Source organism: Bufo gargarizans, chromosome 3 (genome assembly GCF_014858855.1).
Source record: "Bufo gargarizans isolate SCDJY-AF-19 chromosome 3, ASM1485885v1, whole genome shotgun sequence".
NCBI classification, from domain to species: domain Eukaryota; kingdom Metazoa; phylum Chordata; class Amphibia; order Anura; family Bufonidae; genus Bufo; species Bufo gargarizans.
The window spans coordinates 597,868,039-597,876,422 of record NC_058082.1 but is presented as its reverse complement, the minus strand read 5'-3'; positions in this window follow the sequence as shown (position 1 = coordinate 597,876,422).

The window sequence follows — 8,384 nt, the reverse complement described above, 5'->3', positions numbered from 1 at the left end:
CCTGGGACTGAGTATGAGAGGAAGGAGTGATCTCTCCTCTCTCTCTAAGACGCCTGTCAATACGAACGGCCCGAGACATGGCAGAGTCCAAAGAGGTAGGTCTCTCAAGAAAGGCAAATGCATCTTTCAATCCCTCTGAAAGACCATGGCAAAATTGACTTCGGAGTGCAGCATCATTCCAACCAGTATCAGCTGCCCATCTCCGAAATTCTGAGCAGTATATCTCTGCGGATTATTTACCCTGACATAAAAGACGTAGTCTAGACTCAGCCAGAGCATCACGATCCGGATCATCATATATCTGACCCAGGGCTAAAAAGAATTCATCCACTGAACGGAGGGGCCGTGCCCCCACCGGCAGCGAAAAGGCCCAGGACTGAGCGTTATCCCTGAGCAGCGAGATGATGATCCCCACCCTCCGTTCCTCATCACCAGAGGAATGGGGAAGTAGGCAAAATGGAGTTTGCAAGCCTCTCTAAAACGCACAAAATTCTCACTACCCCCGGAGAACGTATCCGGGAGCGAGATCTTAGGCTCAGAACAAACTCCATGAACGCAAGCTGAACCGGTCACCTGAAACTGAGAAAGAGTCTTACGGAGATCTGCTACCTCCAATGAAAGACCCTGCATGCGTTCAGTCAAAAGTGAAACCGGATCCATGCTTGAGACGGTTTTGGCGGTTTATAATGTCACGGAAGGTGTACAGGAAACTAGAAGACACAAAATGAATATCCGACTCACTGGATCCCAAAACTAAGGAACAAAAGGGAGAGCCCTGCATCAGACCTGGCTCTCTCCCTGACTGCTCAGCCTATGCGAAAATCCCAATGGTAGATGATCGCATATCCTTGTACCTCGACTGTATAACACCTGAACACCCTATAATAGTGAGGGGACACGGCCACCGGCTCCCTACACTAGATACAGAGGGAGTCAGGGTCACCTGGGATCCAGCAAACAGAAAAACACAAATGAATGAACAAAACTTATCTTGTAGAAGACTCAGAAGTAGGATCAGCATGCACACACTCCAGGAAGGAATATAAACCGCAAAGTGAAGCAGTCGGGAGGGATTTAAAGGCATGCAATCAGTGCAACTACATGACAGCTGAGAGAGGCTAACGAGATGCGAAAATGAAAGCAAAACAAAAGGAAGCTCAAGGAGGAGGTTCTGAAAGGCATCTGTCAGAGCTTCTCAGATGTCTGGTGGTGACAACACCTGGCAGTGAGGACGGATGCGGCGGTATGCTGGCGGGCACCTGCGTCTCCTACAAGGTAAACCAGTACCCATAGTGCTGCGATGTGCAGACAGCGATCTGCCACCCTGCAGTGGAGACGCAGATCCTATACTGATAATACCCCCTAGTAGCAATAATTCTCCCTACAATATGACAGTACATAAAATACCCCCGCTTAGTGCCCGCAGTTGAGCTAATGTCCCCATAATGTATGCCAGTATAAAATACCCCTATATAGTGCCCCAGTAAATGCCCTCATAGTGCTCCTCTCCCCCTTCCCCATAGTGTCCCCCATAATATGCCAGTAAAAAAATGCCCCTTCTTAGTGCCCCGAGCAGATGCCCCTATAGTGTTCCTCTCCCCCACAATGTGCCAGCAAAAAATGCCCCTTCTTAGTGCCACCAGATGCCCCAATAGTGCTCCACTGCCCCATAGTGCCCCCAAATAATGCCCCATAGGGCCGCTCTCCCCTATAGTGCCTCCCATAATGTGCCAATAAAAAATGCCCCCTTAGTGCCACCAGATGCCATAGTGTCCCTAAAAAAGAGCCCTTTTAGATCCCCCAGATGCCCCCATAGTGCTCCTCTCCCCCATGGTGCCCCCCCCCCATGTGCCAGTAAGAAATCCCCCCATAGTGCCACCCCCAAAAAAATGGGGCTGTAAGAAGTGCCAGATGCCTCCATAGTGTGCCAGCTCCCCCCCCCCAAACCCCCTCCCCCCCCACTAATACTTGTCTTCATCAGCAGTGATGCGATGCAGGCCTCTCCTGGCCTGTGTCCCTCGCTGTGTGCTGCCCGACTCAGGCGGCGCGGTGATAATGACATAATCGCGTCGCCTGAGCCGGGCTCTGATAGGCCACAGGCATTAGTGCCTGCGGCCTATTAGAAGAATAGGGAAGGGAGACGCCTCAGGACAGCGATACAGATGACTATGGAGATGAGTGCTTCCACAATGGAGGCGCTCATCTCCCTGTGCCCCCCCCCCCACCTCCGCCGGCAACTAGAACCAGGGTGATCGGCGGTGCGGCCCTGAAAGATAAAAAATAAATAAATAAATATTTGTTGGTTGTTCTAGGGAGGGTCCAGACCCGCTGGACCACTCCTGTCGGTGCGTCACTGATTACATAACAAGCTGGACATGCTGGTAGTTGTAGTCCTCGCCTAATCCCTTCTCTTGTAATGTACTCTGATATTACATAACAGGAGGCATAAGAGGAGAGGAGGACTACGACTCCTAGCATTTACCTGGCACTTACATTGAATCCATACTTCTTCACATGCACTGCTGGTCTTTTTCATTAGTTTACTGCACTGCTTAGCTCCGCCTCCTGTTCTGGTCACATGATGGTGAGGTCACTGCAGGTCCTTCATCCCCCTCTTCTCTGCTGAGCTCCACCTCCTGCATCTGACATTATCGCAGGTCCTGTCAGCACTGTGATAATGATTTCTCTTACATGTGAGGAAGGAGACCGTACACTGCATTGTAAAGTGCAGCTGTTCAGCCAAGGGCGTTGCTAGGGTCTGAAAACATCTGTGTTAAAATTGCGCATTAAAGACATGCTTAAAGGGGTGTTCTGGTTTACGCAAAAGAAGTGAAGTACTGCAGTCATTATATAATACAACATTCGGTAACTTTCCAATATCTGTTATGTTTCATTTCCTCACCACTGCAGAAATCTTTAATATTGATGGGAGTGGACCCTAGATCACACGCCGCAGGACGGGATTGCGCACCGAAGTGACTGAACTCATGCCCGCGCAGCCGGCAAGTATCGGATCAGCGGAACAAGTACAAAGGGGGTGGGGGGATGATCTGTGGTGGGTTGACCAGGTCCAATAAATATTAAAGGCCCCTGGAATAGCCCAAAAAAAAATAATTATACTACCAGGCCAGCATAACATTCGGGGTACTGGACAAAACATCCGGGGCTCAAGCCCCAAATGTTTTGACCTAACGACGCCCCTGTGCTCAGCTGTCCACTCGTTTTCTTCCTCGGACGTTCAGCTGAACAGCTGCAATGAAGCAGGGGGCCCCTAAGACAATGGGGGCCCTGGGCAATTGTCCAGTTTTGCCCCCCTCCCCCTAATGCCGGCCCTGCTGACAGCTCACTTTACATTTCCCGATCAATGACGTCCCAGATGTGCTTCCTGAGAGACAAGTCTGGAGACGCTGCAGGCCAGGATAGCACTTTTAGGCCATTCAGGCTTCTTACAGTAGCACCAGCACCAGATGTGGCCAGGTGTTGTCCTGTTGAAAAACGGCTCCTGGGACACTTTGGAGAAATGGACCTATCAATGCTTCCACGACCAAATCAATGTAACACAGAGCTGTTAGTGTACCTGTAGGAAGACTAGAGGGGTCCGGCTACCATACATTATATCACCCCGCAACATAAAAGGACTGGTATGACAGTCCCTTGTGAAGGCCTCTCCATGGCATTGCCTATGTGTTCTTCAGACCAATCTTTGGTTATCATTGCATCCAAGACAAAAGTGGAACTTATTGCTGAAGAGCATAGACCTCCATTCCAGCCTCCATTGCTGTTTTGCTGTGCACCATAATAGCCTTTGACAGCAGTGGCATGAGGTCAGTGATAATCAGGTGGGTTGATTTCCAAAGAGAGGGGTCCCTCTAGAAAAAACGAAGGGAAGTGAGAAGAACAACAAGCGCCAGATCCCACTGGGTCTATATAGTAAAAACACAAACCACGTGGCGTGTAATATTATTCCAATTACCAGCAGTAGAGTTAGTAGAGTTAGTAGTCAGGGTGAGTTTCCTTCACCGATTCAGGTTGACAAGAAATTAATAAGATAAAAGAATAGGAAAAGGTTTGTACTGTAGTATTTAGGCAGATATGAGGTCTTGCGTTCCACCAATTAAAATTAATAAATAGTCCAAAGAGTGTCTTTAAAATAATCTAAAAGGAACATTGGTGACAGTGGGGAGCATCCGATATATGGACGCTACGTCATTTTCTTGTAAGGGAGTATAAAGAGGAGGCCTCCAGATCAGGGTCCGCGGTGGAATGCACAAGTGTCGGCAAACCGGAAGGTCTGGACCAAAGTGGATGTGGAATGCACGTGCGCTCCACGTGTTCAAGGGACCAAGTACGTGCGTTCTCCACTCCCTATCTGTAGTTGACGGTGGAACGCACATGTGCTCAAACATAGGGTTAGGGAAAATGGATGCAAGAAATGAAATTATGATACTAGGAGATTGAAATAGAGTGAATGATATAATAGGAATGGTGAAACCGGGAACATCAAATAATAATATAAAGGTCACACATGAAAATCAAATCCCCCATCCCCCACACATATAAATAAAAAAGATCATATCACCGGAAAACAAATAATCAATAAACTTAAAAAAAAAAATAGTATGAAATGGTAAATAAATAGTGAATAAATGATTAATTAGTTAATGATTCATTAGCTAAGTGGACAATGGTAAATGAAATGGTGAATAATGATGGATAATAAATAAATAAATAATTATTTGATAAATAATTCTTTAATTGAGTGTATGATGGAAAATATAAAAAAATATAAATATATATATATATATATATAAAAAAAGAGAAGAACAGAATCGAAAACAGAACAGGTTTCGTTGACACCAAACGGTGATAGGTATTCAGCCTAAAAATCCAATACATTTCTTTGCGACTCAACTGTTGGAAAGAACCGGAGGTGTCACCTTAACCGCCTCCGGACCGTCTAACGCAGGATCGCGGTCCGGAGGCAGCAGCTCTGCACAGAGTCACGCATATACGTGTCCTCTCGCGTGAGCCGAGATTTCCTGTGAACGTGCGCACACAGGCGCGCGCGTTCACAGGATCGGAAGGTAAGCGAGTGGATCTCCAGCCTGCCAGCGGCGATCGTTCGCTGGCAGGCTGGAGATGCGATTTTTTTAACCCCTAACAGGTATATTAGACGCTGTTTTGATAACAGCGTCTAATATACCTGCTACCTGGTCCTCTGGTGGTCCCTTTTGCTTGGATTGACCACAGGCAGCTCTGTAATAAGTAGCACCAATCACCACACTACACTACACCCCCCCTGTCACTTATTAACCCCTTATTAACCCCTGATCACCCCATATAGACTCCCTGATCACCCCCCTGTCATTGATCACCCCCCTGTCATTGATCACCCCCCTGTAAGGCTCCATTCAGACGTCCGTATGTGTTTTGCGGATCCGATCCATGTATCCGTGGATCCGTAAAAATCATACGGACGTCTGAATGGAGCCTTACAGGGGGGTGATCACCCCATACAGACTCCCTGATCACCCCTCTGTCATTGATCCCCCCCTGTCATTGATCACCCCCTGTAAGGCTCCATTCAGACATTTTTTTGGCCCAAGTTAGCAGAAATTGTTTTGTTTTTTTCTTACTAAGTCTCATATTCCACTAACTTGTGTCAAAAAATAAAATCTCACATGAACTCACCATACCCCTCACGGAATCCAAATGCGTAAAATTTTTTAGACATTTATATTCCAGACTTCTCACGCTTTAGGGCCCCTAAAATGCCAGGGCAGTATACATACCCCACATGTGACCCCATTTCGGAAAGAAGACACCACAAGGTATTCGCTGAGGGGCATATTGAGTCCATGAAAGATTGAGATTTTTGTCCCAAGTTAGCGGAAAGGGAGACTTTGTGAGAAAATACAAAAAAAATCAATTTCCGCTAACTTGTGCCAAAAAAATATAATTCTATGAACTCGCCATGCCCCTCATTGAATAACTTGGGGTGTCTTCTTTCCAAAATGGGGTCACATGTGGGGTATTTATACTGCCCTGGCATTTTAGGGGCCCGAAAGTGTGAGAAGAAGTCTGGGATCCAAATGTCTAAAAATGCCCTCATAAATGGAATTTGGGCCCCTTTGCCCACCTAGGCTGCAAAAAAGTGTCACACATGTGGTATCACCGTACTCAGGAGAAGTTGGGCAATGTGTTTTGGGGTGTCATTTGACATATACCCATGCTGGGTGAGATAAATATCTTGGTCAAATGCCAACTTTGTATAAAAAAAATGGGAAAAGTTGTCTTTTGCCAAGATATTTCTCTCACCCAGCATGGGTATATGTAAAATGACACCCCAAAACACATTCCCCAACTTCTCCTGAGTACGGTGATACCACATGTGTGACACTTTTTTGCAGCCTAGGTGGGCAAAGGGGCCCACATTCCAAATAGCACCTTTCGGATTTCACCGGTCATTTTTTTACAGATTTTGATTTCAAACTAATTTGCACGCATTTGGGCCCCTAAAATGCCAGGGCAGTATAACTACCCCACAAGTGACCCCATTTTGGAAAGAAGACACCCCAAGGTATTTCGTGATGGGCATAGTGAGTTCCTAGAATTTTTTTTTTTGTCACAAGTTAGTGGAATATGAGACTTTGTAAGAAAATAAAAAAGAAAGAAAAAAATCATAATTTTCCGCTAACTTGTGACAAAAAATAAAAAGTTCTATGAACTCACTATGCCCATCAGTGAATACCTTAGGGTGTCTACTTTCCGAAATGGGGTCATTTGTGGGGTGTTTGTACTGTCTGGCCATTGTAGAACCTCAGGAAACATGACAGGTGCTCAGAAAGTCAGAGCTGCTTCAAAAAGCGGAAATTCACAATTTTGTACCATAGTGTGTAAACGCTATAACTTTTACCCAAACCATTTTTTTTTTTTTACCCAAACATTTTTTCTAAATCAAAGACATGTAGAACAATAAATTTAGTGAAAAATTTATATATGGATGTCGTTTTTTTTGCTAAATTTTACAACTGAAAGTGAAAAATGTCATTTTTTTGCAAAAAAATCGTTACATTTCGATTAATAACAAAAAAAGTAAAAATGTCAGCAGCAATGAAATACCACCAAATGAAAGCTCTATTAGTGAGAAGAAAAGGAGGTAAAATTCATTTGGGTGGTAAGTTGCATGACCGAGCAATAAATGGTGAAAGTAGTGTAGTGCAGAATTGTAAAAAGTGGCCTGGTCATTAAGGGTGTTTCAGCTAGGGGGGTCGAAATGGTTAAAAAGTAATAGGTCACCCTTGTGGGTCCTTGTGAAATGTTTAGCTACACTGTGTGTCTCAACCAGGTGTTTAATGTTGGAATGATGTTCGTTCATCCTTTCTCTCAGGGTCTGTGTGGTGCGGCCTATGTATCTTAGATTACACGGACATTCTAACATGTAGATTACATTGGACGTACCACAGTTAATATGTTGGCGTATGGGGATCAGATCTTTGGTGGTGGGGATAGTTGTCACATTTGTAGGCTCCTTTCTGGGGTTCTAATTTCCCTGGTTTTTAAGATCTAGTGTCTTTCTGATGGGACAATTTGGGGCAAGAAGGGGCCAATATACTAAAGTGTTTTGGCCCTACGAAAAATAGGCATGATACCTAAAATAGGGTCTTTTTGTAGAATGTTACAATGTTTGGCCGAGATGTGTCTGATGGTCATATGTTTCGAATTGTAACCGGTGATCATGCTGAATCTAAGGGCTTCCTGGTCTTTTGTCTCTAACATCGTGTCCCTGGATTTTTTATTTACTAAACTCTTCTTGGATGGTTGAAGTCTATCTTTCTGGCTTAAGGCAGAAGCTCTTTGGACTGAGTCATCTACAAATTTTTGGGGGTAGCCCTTCTCCCTAAACCTGGTGCTCAGGATCTTAGCTTGTTCTTTCATATCATGGTCATTGGAACAGTTTCTCCTAACCCTCTTCATCTGGCTGTAAAGGATATTCTTTTTCTATTTAGAGTAATGGAAGCTTTTGTAATCTAAATAGCTGTTTGCATCCACATCCTTAAAGTGTGTTTTAGTGCATATTAGATTGTGTTTAATGCTTAGATGTAAATCGAGAAAAATGGCTTCTCTAGGGCTTTATTCAAGGGAGAAACTAAGGTTCCACGTATTTTTGTTGAGGTTATCAACAAATTGGCACAAGTTATCTGGTTTGCCTTTCCAAATTAAAATAAAGTCGTCTATATACCTCCGATAAAACAGAATATTGGGGTGATCTAAAAAGCCCATCTGTTCTTCAAAGGCCCCCATAAATAAATTGGTATACAATGGTGCAAATTTTTTACCCATCGCTGTACCCTTTTTCTGTACATAAAAGATATTATTACAAA